The sequence below is a fragment of the Anas platyrhynchos genome, chromosome 2, assembly GCF_047663525.1.
Source record: "Anas platyrhynchos isolate ZD024472 breed Pekin duck chromosome 2, IASCAAS_PekinDuck_T2T, whole genome shotgun sequence".
NCBI lineage: Eukaryota > Metazoa > Chordata > Aves > Anseriformes > Anatidae > Anas > Anas platyrhynchos.
Window position 1 is genome coordinate 85,371,155 of NC_092588.1, and position 15,565 is coordinate 85,386,719.

Sequence of the window (15,565 nt, forward strand, 5' to 3'; positions counted from 1 at the left end):
GGTAGCTAGCTTGGAGTTAGCTCATTGTGCCCTGCTATGCTGTTACCAGTATTTGAGCTAATTAGGACTGACTCAGATATGTCTCTGCGAGTTGCAGTCATTCCCAGTCTGCTTGCTATTGAGGATAAAACGATTCACAAGCTCTGGAGCATGAATATTTGCATCTGATGTTTTACAAAACATTATACTCTTTAGCTTTGTGGTATGGGATCAGCATTAAAAGATTACTAACATATATAATGCCAAGTGGAAGTGACTGGAAATATGTCATTAGTGCTGAGAATGAGGCATAGAAAGAGATAGCATTATCGCTTCAAAAAGTAGTTCAGAAAAAGATGGGGGATTTTTTGTGCACACAGAAACGGAGCTAACTTACCATCTGAGCAAGTTTAAAAAATGAAAAGTTGAGGTGAATGTAGGTGTGAACAATGGGAAAGCCAAAACATTGAAAAGCTACACAAGTATTTAGAAGGGTCACTTGTATAAGTGTTTCACTTATTTGTAGACACACTGAAAAGACTGTAAAAACCTGGTGTAAGAACAATAGAGACTGTCAGTTGCTGATGACATTTCCTGTGAATCTCTGATACGAGAGCTCCATAGTTATACTCAGATACAGGATTTTTTCTGACCCATCCTAGCCATTATTATTATTATTATTTTTTGTTTCTCTGTTTTGAAAAGTCTTACAGTAATGAGTGTGGACTTATTATTAATCTCACACATATTTTTCCTTAAATTAGAAAATAAATGACACAAATAGAGACACTTTCTTCTATTTTTGTTTTCAGGTTTTGGTTTGGATGTCTACATTCGCATCTATGTTATTAAAATAGAACTTTCTCTCTGAAGAAGTAGCACTTTCAGAATTCACCTCAGTTCAATGATATAGCACAGTAAATTAATTTGTTGTTACAACACACTTCTTCTGCAGGTGCATCCTGGCTTGCATAACACACGTTCTGGCCAGCAGGGCTAGGGAAGTGATTGTCTCCCTGTACTCCGCTCTGGTGAGGCCGCACCTCGAGTATTGTGTTCAGTTTTGGGCCCCTCGCTACAAGGGCACTGAGGTGCTCTAACGAGTCCACAGAAGGGCAACAAAGCTGGTGAGGGGTCTGGAGAACAAGTCTTATGAGGAGTGGCTGAGGGAGCTGGTGTTGTTCAGCCTGGAGAAGAGGAGGCTCAGGGGAGACCTTATTGCACTCTACAGGTACCTTAAAGGAGGCTATAGCGAGGTGGGGGTTGGTCTATTCTCCCACGTGCCTGGTGAATGGGCTAAAGTTGCGCCAGGAGATGTTTAGGTTGTATATTAGGAAGAACTTCTTTACTGAAAGGATTGTTAGGCATTGGAATGGGCTGCCCAGGGAAGTGGTTGAGTCCCCATCCATGGAGGTGTGTAAAAGACATTTAGATGTAGAGCTTAATGATATGGTTTTGTGAAAGACTTGCTAGTGTTATGTCAGAGGTTGGACTAGGTGATCTTGGAGGTCTCCTCCAACCTAGATGATTCTGTGATTCTGCTTACATAGAGGTCATTCTGAGATGTGTATTTTACCACTGTTTACAAGGCAGCAGAGTTTTTCTGTAAGTCTATTTAATTATTTTTGAAACCAAAGTAAAGCAATATCATCCTAGTATCATGGTCATGGAGATTGGGATTATTTATTATTAATACTGTGTTTTCTTCAAAAATTAATATTTCATTATTAATATTCCTCATAAATATATAATTTGTATCTTTTATATCATTAATGACATCGGAAAAATATGCTTTTAGTTGATTGCAATGTGATGCTGTGCAAATGTCAGTGTGATAGAGAGAGTTTACTTTATTCCATTTTGTATAGCTTTAATTAAGCAATAAAAGACGACATCTAAAATAATTACATACCATTTCCTTCTTGAAGAATACAAAGATAAAGCCTATGCTAACATAAAGAAGGCTAGAAAAATAAAAATGACACTTTCCTGCCTAGCCTAGAATAGCCTTTAATACTTGAAAATATTAGCATCAGCAGCATTCAGATTATATTAATAAATTTTAATTAAAGATAAGCTGATATTTAAAGCTATTTTACTAGGTCTCAATATTTAAGAACCAGTATGTGCCATACCTTGATAACCACTTTTATCTTACAGTTTAACTTACAGCACTGTATTGCATAGCACTGTCTAGTTTTTAAATGAAATAAATAAATAGTCATCACCTTTTAAAATAATTCAGTTCCTAAAACAGTAATTATGTTTCTATAATCAGTTCTGAGCTCCTTCCTTGCTCAGAAGCCTTCAAATATAATTCTGGACACATGTAAATAAAGCCTGTCTCTTTCTTTTAGAGCTGAAATTGGGGGCTGAAAGTTCCCTAATGTCCAAATGGCCACAGTACCCCAGCCTGAGCCTTGAGGCATGAAGCTTCTTTCAAAGCCATGAGACTCAAGGAAAAAAATGAGACCATGCGTTAGGCAAGTGCAAAGTCCTGCACCTGGGTAGTAGTAACCCCACGCACCAGTATTTACTGAGGGCTGAACAGCTGGAAAGCAGTATTGCAGAAAAGCAGCTAAGTGTCCTTTTCTGCAACAAACTGAACTCGGCCAGCAATGTGCCCAGGGGGCAACTGTCATCCTCAGTCTGCATTAGGAAAAACAATACCAGCAGGTGAAGGGAATTGATCCTTCCCTCTGTTTGGCACTGGTGGGACCCCATCTGGGGTGCTGTGTCCATTTCTAAGCTCCCACTACAAGGTAGGTGTGAATATACTCGTTGGAGTCCAGTGAAGGGCCACCAAGTAGTAAGAGAGTGGGAGAACTTAGTGTAGGACGGAAGACTGAGAGAATTAGGGTTGATTGGAATGGGTTGCCCAGGGAGGCGGTGGAGTCACCATCACTGGGGGTGTTTAAGAAAAGGTTGGATGTCGTATTTAGGGACATAGTTTAGTGGGTGATATTGGTGGTAGTGGGACAGTTGGATGAGACGATCTTCAAGGTCTTTTCCAACATTAATGATTCTATGATTTTAAGGAGAGAGAGCTAAGCAGAAGATAATCTGGCTGCCCACCAAAAGGTTCGGCATAGAGATGAACCAGACACATCTCAAAACTGGTCCATGAAGAGACAAGAGACAATGGACACAAAGCAGAACAAGAAAAAAAAACTGACTATACATTAGGAAAGATATATTCACAGGGAAGATAAGCAAATAGCGGAATATGTTTTCATGTGGACAAGGCCCTGGGCCCAGCCTGCTCAACCTGCTAACCTGCTCCATTTTGACCTTGTATCATGGCCCCAAAGGGTGCTTCCAGCCCGGCCCCCCCCCCCCCCCCCCCCCCCCCCTTCACTATCTGCTGTCCTTGTCCCGGCCCAGGCCCAGGCCCCATGGCAGCCCTGGGGCCACCAGCCCCTGCTCTATGGAGGCTGCAGAAGGGCTGGGCTCCTGCTCCCCACAGCCCTGCCTGGCCCAAACATGGCCCCTGCCCAGCCAGGCCTGCCCACAGCCCAGCCGAGCCTCAGCCCGTCCTGGCCCCCAGTGCCTGGGGCTGGGGCTGCCCTAGTTCCCTGCTCCTGCTGGGATGAGCCCTGCCTGGCCACATCCAGGGACACCCCGTGTTCCTGGTGATTCCGGGTTTTCTGAAAGGTCAGCTTTGGAAAGTATGTACGTAATATTCACTATCATGGGTGGGAGTCTGAAAACATTGTACTCTTTTTAAGATGCTGTTAAGACAAATGAGAAGGGGACACACTGTCTGATTTTAAGAGGGTATAGAACTAAGGGAACTATGATCTTTCAAAATCTTGTAGGAGTGAAAAAAGATATATATTATTTTTCTGAAAAATCGCTTGCTTTCATGGTTTTAGGGCTTGGGAAGCAGATAATTTTCCAAGATACAGAATAGGTGTATCTATTCTGTAGATAAATATTCTTCATATTCATTCATTCTTCTTAGGCCATGTCCAGACAAGGGAGAAACTTGAGGGAGGCAAGAAAAGGGTACAAGTATGGCAGCACCCCACTCTTGCAAGCAGTGGGCCTTATAGCACGTATGTTTCTTTTGTGGTTGAAATTTAACAGGTTGTTTTTTTTTGCATTATTAATCTCTCTTTATTCTTACCAGACATTTCTGTACTCTTGAATATCAGTGTAGTGTGGAAGTTTTGAATATATGAGTATATTCGAGACTGTTCACCATTTTGATTCTGTTGTCACTCATCAACACCATACAGTATTATGTAAATAATGTCAGTTATAATAATATCATAGAGCAAAGCTGGAACAAATATTTACCTTATCAGTTTTTGCAATGGAGCTATTTGTGGAGCAGAAACCAAAACTTCTTGATGAGGTGCAAAGTGGTCCCTATTTGAACCAATTGTTTGCATGTATGATAAAATTCAGGTCTTAGTACTTTTTAAGCTTGTTTTCAGTCTTCAGGGAACATAAAGTACTTTGCATATATATATATTTTTTTCATTATTTGTAGCTTTTTAAGTTGGGTAGACATGTGTAGTACACTTGTTGGGATTCTGCTCTAATCCAGAACCAATCCTCAAGTTCTTGTCAGCTACATCACAGAGCACAGTTATTGCACTCAGATCACTAATTCAGTTCATGGCCTTAGCCTGGACAGCTCACATCCCCAGTCAGTGTCCTAAATTCCAGGTATTGATGTATCTCTTGCAATCTTAATAAAAGTCTTCCTCCAATCATTGCTATACAACAATATTAACTCATGCTTCCCTGTACTTCTAATGCAGAAATGTCTTTCTGCAATCATGGGAGATTTGGTTAAAAGGATGTTTTTTATTGTAAAACTTGGGAAAAAAAAAAAAAAAAAAGTGGATTACTTACAGAATTAAGGAGAGGTTATTTTGAAAGCAGAAAACCAAGGTTTAAGAAGTAAATCTGTTTTGTTCTGTATAGTTTTCATCTGAGATCTAGTCTTACAGATAGCATGCTTTCAATGAACCTCCCAGGATGCAAAATTAACCAGGCATAAAAATCCTAACTGAATTTATGCCACTAGCATTGGGCAGCCTTTGCATTTAGTTGATCGAATTTTTAGTATGGATAGCCCTGCAACAAACAAGATGCCCAATAAATGCAGATTTTCTAGTTTCCTGACCTTAGTTTTGGGCTCATGGTTACTTTTATGATTTTGCCAGTATCTGAGACAGCAAGTTGTTAAAAAAAAAAAAAAATGTAAAAGTGCACATTATGTTTTATTTGTCTGTTCCACTGTATGATTCATGGATCTTTTGGAATATTGAATGACTGCATAATGCACCATAGGGCTGCCCTCCTCTGGAATGTTAAATTCTTTAGTGGGTTCTTACGATTATTTGCTGAACCTTATTTGTCCCATCTGCCTTCATTTCTTTCTAGTTATAAGCCTCTTTCCCCTTAGTCTTCTCCCCTTTCTCTACTCTCCATGTCCTCAGGCAGGTCTTTTGCCCTCTCTGCTAATGTTTCTCCATCTGTAAAATGGGAGTAATCAGAGTTGTTGGAAAGATTAATTAGTGAATTAATATTTGTGAAGCACTTGAAAGATGAGAAGCACTAGATAAAGGCTAAGTAGTGTAATTATTATTCTCAGAAGTGCCCTCATGAATAGGAAAAAAAAAGATACAGGGTTTCTGCAAGCTGATTAATAATCAGTATAGATGGTTCTGGAGATAGCTGACCATGGGCTAGTTCGCTATGCTTGTAAAGAGACAAATTACAACATGAATGAATACATATCATTTATTTAGGTAACTATACACTTAAGAGTTTACATTTTTAATCTGCCATTTTTAACAAACTGTTAATACTACACATGTTCACATTGATCATGAATCACAAATTGCAGTGATTTGAGAAAACGCTACTCTGAACTTTAGATGTGAAGCCTGTACCTTCTAGCTTCCAAATCCTTTTACTGTGATTTTGTATATGTGAATGCCTTTTAAACATAGTACTTATTACAAATGCAAGTGGAGCTGAGAAAGTAACTGAGAATAAATATTTTAAGGTAATATCCTACAGTCTCAGCATTGTATTGTGATTATAACACCATCTTCTCCCCTCTTCTCCCATGAAAAGGGAGGTAATTTCCTTGTACTATAATTAAACCATCTTTCATTCCTCACTATTCAAAAAAAAAGGGGAAAGAGAAGCTAATGGCCCCAAATGAGCATGATCACATAATGATAATTCCTGTCCAGAGAAGATATAATTATTAACCTGAACATTTTTTTTAATGTATTTTTTATAAATCATGTCTTCTGTGGCTAGAGAATTCTATTAAGTCTAACCACTAGAGGCCAAGTTGTATTACTTAACCAACTGTCTTAAACCATGTCATCTTAAAAAGAGATAAAGCGTGGTTGTGCTTTGTGGAAGCATGTTCTCATCCAACATAATGTTCTCATCCAAGCCCATAATAAAGAAACTCTGTTCCAGCATGCTCTGTATCAGCTTTTGGCAGCAAGCTAGAGTGAAGTAGAGTTTAAGATGGTACGTCCTTACTTCTTTATTCCTTCTGTAGGAAATAGTACCCAAGGTTATGTTGCCAAACCATTGCCTCTGTTTCCTGAGTGAAGGGGCTGCAGCTGAGACATGCCTGAGGAAATGAAGCTCCTTGTTTCCTCGGTTCTCCTGCCCCCTTCAGTTTCCTGATGCCTAGAAGTCAGTTTCACATTTCATGTCATAATCTGATTCTGTGTCTTCTGAGCTTTTAAGATGCTCATATTGATAGATCCCATTGGAATTAATGATTACAGGATGAAACAATTACGAAGACAGTTTTTTATTATTGCCTTTTCATTCTTACATCTCTACTGAGCATCTAAGGGAAAATTTAGGAAACTTAACAATCATCAAGGCCCAAGAGACCAATGTTATTGAAGTGCGGGATAGGATCAAAAAACAAGCTGATGAGGATTAACATGCAGCTGCAGAAGGAAGTGATGATTTTGTTCAGAACTCTTTCAGACTATAGATAATCAGACTTCATGGGGTCCTCGTATGTGCTGTACGTAATGAGAAGGGATAAGAAAGGTTTGTGATGTGAGTGGTACAAACAAGAAGCAAATTATGCATAGTTAGGCCCTGCTAATCAGTGTCAGTGTCTGTGTACGGGATTGAAATCTTTGTATTCCTTGGTATCCAAAAAATAAGATCGATATATATTACATGTTTCAGTTTCTTTACATTACAAAAAACGTTTATTACCCGCTTTGATGTGGTGAAATGCTTTCAGGGTAATGGCTTTGCCATTAGGCCTATTGAAGGGACTACATTACTTGCATCATGCTTACATTTCGTGAAAGGCTCTAAAAGTTCTGTTCTTCCGAGAAGATTGGGATGGGGGACTTCTTAACCATTACACCAACTTGGCATGGTGTAGCTTGGGTATTCTCTCAGCAGAGTGCAGCCTAAATGTTAACTAGCATTGTCACATGTGAAGGGAGAGTGCTGACCCCAGGTGAGAGCTTGTCTTGCTGGCCACTGTTCCCATCAGCCTACTATTTCAGGGTTTGGCATTAAAATGATATTGCAGGTATTATCCCTATAGCCTAGCCCAGCCTGATTCCCAGTTTGCTACACAGAAGGGAGTTGACCTTCACAGGAAGAAGCTGATGTCTGTTATCTAAGAGAAGACTTGCTTCAGAGCATTAAAAATAAGAGAGAACCAGGAATAAATAACACTTCTGAGTCAGGTTCTTTTGGAGTGTTTCTTGCTCCTCCTGAACAGTAGTTGAGGGAATTTGATTCTAACAGCAATTATGTCAGAACTTCATTCCCTTTCCTACCTAAGAAGTTTTTACAGGGATATGGAAAAATGCAACTTCTCCTTCTAACACTGCCAGAAAAGAGACATACAAGGAGGAATGCTAAGAGAGATGAGAAAAATAATTCTTGGAGAAAAATGTAGATGGAGCTTGTAGTACTGGAACTGTATAAGGAGAAGCATTAATAAGGAATGAGTAAGTGGAAAGAGAGCATATTAAAGTAAGAAACAATGTTTCATATAACTAGCAAATAAGTAAATTAAAATAACTTGGAGAGAAGACACAGATTTAAACAAAACAAAACAACAACAAAAAAACACAACCAAACAACCAAAAAACAAAGAAACAAAGAAACAAACAAACGAAAACATAAATATTAAAAGATTACATACTATGACCTGACATAGACAGACTGAAAAAGAGAAGAGGAGCATCACAGAAGGAAAAAATTGTCAATGATAAAGTTAAAAGTAAACAATAAAACAAAACATAATAATGAGAAGAAGAAAGAAAATAAAGCCTTAAAGTTAGAAGACTAAAACTACTTAGAGTCATCCAAGTTAGGTTTGCTGGAAATTTTGATTTAATTAAAGTTTTCTTTAATTAAATTTCTAAACATTTCTGTGCTTTTCCAGAAATCAACAATGTCTGAACAACCGTAGGCAGAGGTGTTGCTGCCACCTCTGATGATCTGATTTTCTGTAGGTTTTCTAAAAGATCTGTGGATCCCCTGAAAAAATGGACTGATATGATGCTTTATGACTCTGAAAATGTGGTCCTTAACGTGTGTTAGATTTATAATATTAGTCTGAGTAAGTATCAGAGCAGGCTTCAGCCATAAAAATGCCAGGGAGAATCCCAAGACTAAATTGCAGTTCAGTTTTGTCCCCTTCAAGGGGACAAGCAAACCCTCCTTATTCAGACAGATGGGAACATGGAGGCTAACGGTTAGGTGTAAGATATTTATGTGATTACAGGCAGTAATATTGCATACCTGCACACTTCCTGTACTATCCTCTCTCCCCTGTCCTCACATGCTAACCTAAGTGGATAGCAAAATGCAGTCAGCAGACAGAGATTTTACTGGGAAGTTGTTGTAAATTGCTGCTGAGACAGGTCGTACCACAAATCATTGTTCCCTTCACCTAAACAAGAAGGATGTGAGGGAGGAATTGTACCTTAGAAAGGATGTCCCTGAGTCGTTCTGTCTCCCACACTCCTAGTGGTGCAACTTGCAGGACACTTCTGTTTTCGCTTTTATGCCAAAAGGAGCTATATAGCCCCCAGCACAAGGAAGACCCAGACCAGAAATTACATGTCACACTTTGCTACAAAACCACGCCCTTGGCTACTGCTGTATAACTTGAATTCTGTTGAACCATATAGGTGTACTGCTGACAGCAGAGGTAAACTAACTTCAGCTATAAAGTTTCCCCTGTCCAGTAGAGTACATTCTAGTATTCCTGAGGATCTCAGTACATAGAGAAAGATAATACAGTACAAAATTGGGATTCTGTGTTTTAACAAATCAGCCTTTATAGTTCTTCTGGGTTTATGTGGCAAGTTTTGGTAGCCAGGGGGCTGCAGGGGTGGCCTCTGGGAGAAGAGTCTGGAAGATGCCTCGTTAGATAAGGGTCAGTCCTTATACGGTCATTACTCTTTTGGAACATTTCTGTTGTTTTAGAAACCTCTAAAACTTGTATTTATTTCTTTATACATTTTTTAGGAGGCATACTTTTGCCTCCTAAATGTCTCCAACATTGTGGGGATGCCTCCAAGGAAATAGCGCCAATGTTGAAATGTGTCAGTCTACCACCCTCACTTAATAAAAGTGTACAATGAAGCTCAAAGCGCACATTGCATAACATAATTGGAAATGTCTTACAGCAATATGTTGTACTACTTTTCTTATCTTTGGAAGTTTGGCCTAAGCAAAAAGAATGGTACTGATTACTGTTGCTAAACTGGGATTGAGAACAGTGGTCAGATAAGGACAAGAGTGCTTTGGAGTTGTCTGAGTCCCTAGAACCACCAGAAGAAAAAGCCTGATGAAGTGAACAGTTTTCCAGTGAGTATGGCTAGGATTTAGCCTGTTCCTTCTGTCCAGATAACAAGATAACATCTTTACCTTAACATCCACACCCTGTTTAACAAGGCACTGAAATAAAGTGCTGAATATTCAAGATTATACTCTTTGCTAGATGCAATCAACTTCATTGTGTTGTCTGTACTCATTATGGCCAGAACGTCTGGAAAAGAAAATGAGTTTTTTATATATATATATACATATATATATATATACAAGTTGGATAAAATTGCAGGAATCTTTGGAATCTAGTATAATATTAATTGATGACAAGTTGTATTGCTTTTGCATGAGATCTCACTAATTCATAAATTTGCTGTACAGTTCCATTTAAATAAATGCAACTATGCTGATGTAAGCCAGGTGAGAATTTGGAGTTGAGTCTGCTCAGCATCTGCTTTTGAAATTAATGAGGGTGAGAGTAAAATTCCAGTGCTAAAATGCAAGGCAATTGTCAAATAGTATTGAGAGTTATCTAGTCTGGTCAGATACTATTGAGAGTTATCTAGTCTGGCCACTATGGAGAAAAAATGTGGAAATTGCCAAAATGTGGAAAATATGTTGGTTGTAAAAGTTCAAATGGTTCACTTCAAAGCATTTGTAATGTCTTTAGGTGGTTTATTATTGATATGCATATCTCTGGAGGGAAAAAGAATAAGGGTGATTTCACTCTCTCTCTTATTATAAAGTCTTTTATTCTGCAGCTTTTGCTGTTATCCTAGAGTATTCCCACACCTGATTTCTGCTTACTCTCTTTCCAACCAAAATGAAGCAGACACCACCTCTTTTTGATAATTACTTATTAAAAAGGAAGAAATTACTGAACAAATTGAATTTCTTAGGACATTTAGTGGAGTATGTTATCTTTTTTATACCAAATAATCTTTTCAATTGTAGAATAAATAATAATAATTCTGCATGTTGAAGCTATCGGTACATGATTGACTTCTAGTTTATTCAGTTCCTGAGCATAACAGAGCTAAGGCAACTACTGTGTGGTTTGGTCCAGCTGAAAATTTATAAATGTAGTGGGTTATTGTTGATTCCTTCACTGTCCACACAGAGTAAAAGGCCACAGAAGAATTATTGAGTTTACAATTGATGCATGGTGATGTATCACGCTGCACTGGTTTGTGTTTCTGAACTAAAGATGTTTACATGATAGTAAGAAAATTATGCTGGAATAATTTACTACTTCTGTATTTATTTGTTTTGGCATTCAGTTTATTCAAATGATGAATTTGGCAAATACAGCTTAAAAAAAAAAAAAGCAAAAAAAAAAGCTATTCATCTTTTAAAATAAAATCCCAAACATCTAAGTTATTCTTTTAATGAAACACAAGTATCTAATGACCTTGACAGTAAAAATGTCATGGCTTACGCAATGGTACTCTAAAGGTCTTATAAATTTTATTACTAAATTATATTATTTGGTAGGAGACTTTTTTTGCCATGATTAGTATCTTCTCTTGTCTGTGAGGTAATAGTTGTTAATGAGTTGTTAATGAGGAACAGTCTGTAAAAATTAGATTTTTGTTTTGTATACATTCTAAAACCTGTTGTGACTTTAAAATTTTCTCATATATATATATATATATATATATATATATATATATATATATATATCAGTTCTTTGCTTTTGCATGATTACCACAATCATGGCTTGTGGTAATAAATTCAAAAGATTAATTACAGATTGCATAGAAAATTATTCCCACCCCCTGTTTTTTGGCCACTGGTTTAATGTACTGTCCCCTCTGTATAAGAATGATGAGTCAAGAGAGATGTCTAATTTTTACTATCTATATGATTATATTAGCCCTTTTTAAAGACATACTTCTATTCTGATCATTTTCGCTCCCTGCTCTTAATGATCTTGGTCCATTTATATAGATGATTTATAAGAACAGAATTCAAAACCTTGAGTTACATTTAGGATGGGGAATAATACCCAGGACAACTGACTTCCATTTTGTTGTTTAGACTGCAGCAAGACTTAGAAGTGATTCAAATATTGTTTCCTTTTGTCAACACTGAATTTAAAATGCTCATTTCTTGCCTAGTTGTCCAAGTCAACAGTAAGACCCAGTAGTTTCTGTGCAAACTTAAATCATGTTGTCTCTTCAAATTTTGTCACTTCATACTTCAGTCCCTTTTCTGGACACTGTTTTCTCTTTCAGACCTTTACTTACAGTAGTGAAAAATTAAGATAATTCGTTTATGTCCTATGAACTTCTAATGAATGCTGACTTCTAAACCTTAAAAGGACAATCAGAATAGTAGATTAGCAATAAAACAGTATTATAAGACTGAAATTTTTAGTATAAAGCTACCAAAGGAGTTTTGAGAAGTGGTTAATAAAAGGAAAAGCATTTCTGACACTGAGATCTACTAGGTTGTTTAAGAAAAGTATGGAAGATTCCAGGGCTAGTGAGAATAGGGACTCGACTAGACATAACGGTAAGAAACCTGTAAATGGAAGCTTTCACGAATGGCAAAGAAGTTGTCTAGATGATCTTAATGTCATTTTCATATTCAATTTCTTTGATTGTATTTGAAATAAATAACACAGTGTGTGTCTGTGGCCTAATTATTTCATAAAGGATGGTATGTCGTAACAAGTAAGATTGTAAATGTTGGGATGGCTTGCTGTCCATTCTGCAGGACAGATTTATGGGTAAAGCAACCTCTTTTTCCATGAGGGCTTGTAGCAGCAAATCATCTTAGTCTTGACACATGAAACTCATTTAGTCAAGCTCAAGAATATGTTTACATTTCTTATTAATACGTGTAAAAACCTTCTCAGTTGAATAATAGTTATTTTTTATTAGTCCCAGGTGAAATGGCAGTCTGTATGATAGGCATTCTGTAAGTCTTATTAAAAGATATTCTATGTTCTAAAAAAAATACTGTCTGAATAAGAAATATTGACAAATACAGTCTTATTACCCAGATTTTGCAAATGAGAAGCTTTTGTTCAGTGGAAATAGAGAGGCATTTCTAGAGGAGGATCTCAAAAATCATTAGCTACCACTGTTAGAGCAGAAAAGTCAGTCTCTTCCTACTGACCATAGGGGGAACACTTAGCTTAGATTTATGGCTCATTTGTCAGGCATTGTAGTTAGGGTGACAGCAGTTAAGGTGACAAATAAATGTCTTCTGTCTTGTCTGTGTTATGCTAAATATATTTGAGATTCAAACTTTTATGATTACTTCTGAGTGATCTAAGTCACGTGATAGTGTTTTCTCTGTAATAATTAGATTTCTGATGTGAATGCCTGCAGAATGTACGTAATCTAGTTCCTCTGTCATTGGGTTAACAACTTAAAAATTGCTTTCTTGACCACTCATTCTACTAAAATAAAATTACACTAATTTACTCAAAGAATGAATAAAACCAGATCCTAAGTAAATTTGGTTAAGAATCTCAGTAGATGTTTATGTTTATCATTGTTTCAGAATTTATAGAATAACATACAGTAGAGCTTGCATTGCAAATGTAGGTTCCAAATCTTAAAATGTTACCCATCTCCACTAGTGTGTCAGACCACCATTACTAAATATGATAGCCTGTGAGCTCCTCTTTTAGCCACTAACTGGTATTTCCATGGAAAAACCTGAATGGAAAATTGAGTCAACTGGCTAACACTGTAATTGTCATCCAAGAAGTGAGAAAACGCAGATGAAGATGGTCATAAAAGCTGACATACATTGGCTAGACTAATTTGAGCACATTGTCCTGAAAACTTAGTATTACAAAAGTCTAGTTTCTGTAATATCATAGAAGCAAAAATAGGTAACAAATACACTTCATTCTTCTCTCACCTTTTGTTTTTTTTTTTTTTTTTTTTTTTTGCATCTAAATTTAAGCTGTCATCTTTAACAGATTTATTTGTACCAGTTTAAGTGAAAGGCAAATTAGGTCCTTTAAATGCATTCCCTGTGGGTTTTTTTGTTCTTCTTCTGCAAGCGTAACGTGTATTTTTGTGCTTTGCTTCTGATTTTATCTCTGTCTTTAAGAGTCCTTTCTGTAATAATTTGGCATTCTTTCTCTTCATTTTATTTAAATTGCCACATACACTTGTTAAATAATCCTATCCTGTTTGGGTTTTGTTATTCCTTTCTTTTCCTTTCCATGGTGATTGATTGCCATCTGGGGGCTAACATGAGCCCATCATGCTAATTTCACTTACTCTGCCCATTAACTGCTATTGTCCCCAGGGTCAGAGGCAAACGTATGAAGCCACTTTATCACTCAGCTTACAGAACATCTCATACAGTGAACCTTGTATTATGAAACGGCTACATCAGCCTCTAATTACTCAGCTCTACTCTGTGTTGAATGCTGGTGCACCTTGAGAAACAGCATGCAAAAGCACATTTGTTTAAGTCCTCAGATGGTTAACAGTGTGCATAACCTCCTCACAAATTACAGCCTCAGCTGCAGCACATCCATTAGTCTGGAAGAATGAAGATTCCCAAGTGGCCCTGGTGCCTTTCCCAATTCCCTTGCGACCCACCAATCCTCTCAGTGCTTTCTCTGCATGTAGGGAGTGTTCAGAGCTAATCAGGTCAATGATCATCTCACGGCTCAGGGGACATGACAGGAGCCTATCACAGCAGTTACACGATCTTCCAGACCTGAGCACGCTTGCTGAGAATCTCATGTTAAGAAACATAGCTTTGGTGCTTCTTCTCTCACTCCCTAGGAACCTCTGAGGATTTCAGCTCATCTTTCTCTCTCTTTCCTTTAGACAGTGAAGAGTTCAACATAAATGAAAAACAGGCATAGCAGTATGCAGCAACCCGGAGTGTGTTGATTGAAACTTAGATTACCCCCAAATCACTGTTGATTTGACTGATGCGCCAGCTTTACCAGAGAAAAGATTTCAATTAAGGTAAGTGCGGCTTTATCTGGCTGACTGCATCATGCTGAATTTCTGCATTGAAAGTTCAAACTGAGTAAACTGACAGTCTGCACTGCAGCAAGGGAGTCTGTGCCGTCTGTCAGGAAAGGGCTCAGGGCAGAGGCAAGTGTCCCAGCATGGAACGCGTGTCTGGAGAGATGCAGATTTTAAGCAGCTTCTCGTGAATGGCTGCAGTTATTTCTGATTCGGTGGCACTCTGAAGCTTGAAAAAATGTTAGAAATGTGCAGGGGTGTGAGAGGGGAGGAGGAAAGGCAAGCGCACTTTCCCCCTTTGTGCTTACTACATTTATTTTGGGAAGCACTACAACTGGAAAGCAAAAGTACATTATAGTAAAACTTGGTTCTGATCAAGGAGCTTTGTTCATTCGCAAGCAGAAACTCGTAGACAAAAGGCTTCAAAGTTCTGTGGCATTTAAATGAGGTAGAAAGGGATTTTTGAAATGAGAGTTGAGAATATGCATGCAGCTTTCCATGTTACAGCCAGGCTGAGGGCTGTGACTCGTGTGTGGACTGTTATACTCAGCAGTTGATGGGTTTTTGAACAGTTCCTTTTGCAGAAATAGCAGTTCTGTGAGGGGAGAAGTGTGAGTGGGGGTGCTGCTTCAATAGGAGTGGTCAGAAAATGAAATTGGTAGTTGCTGGGGGGAAAAAAAGAAAAGTAGTGTTTGATTGAAGAGGAACAGGATGCATTTTTCATGGGGTGATAGAAAGAGTGTGGCATATCAAAAGAAATATACTGATGATTGAAGATCTTTACTTAAAAAACAAAACAAAACAACAAC

At 37.9% G+C, this 15,565-nt stretch overlaps 1 protein-coding gene across 5 annotated transcripts in view; it reads left to right on the forward strand.

Annotated features, from left to right (window-relative positions):
- Nucleotides 1-15,565, forward strand: part of CDH12 (cadherin 12) — a 577,613-nt gene that overhangs the window by 326,802 nt on the left and 235,246 nt on the right. For all 5 annotated transcript variants that reach the window (XM_027451645.3, XM_027451640.3, XM_038175085.2 and 2 more), the window contains one exon: nt 14,610-14,753. The gene's annotated coding sequence lies outside the window, so the exon portion shown is untranslated. The remainder of the gene's footprint in view (nt 1-14,609; nt 14,754-15,565) is intronic.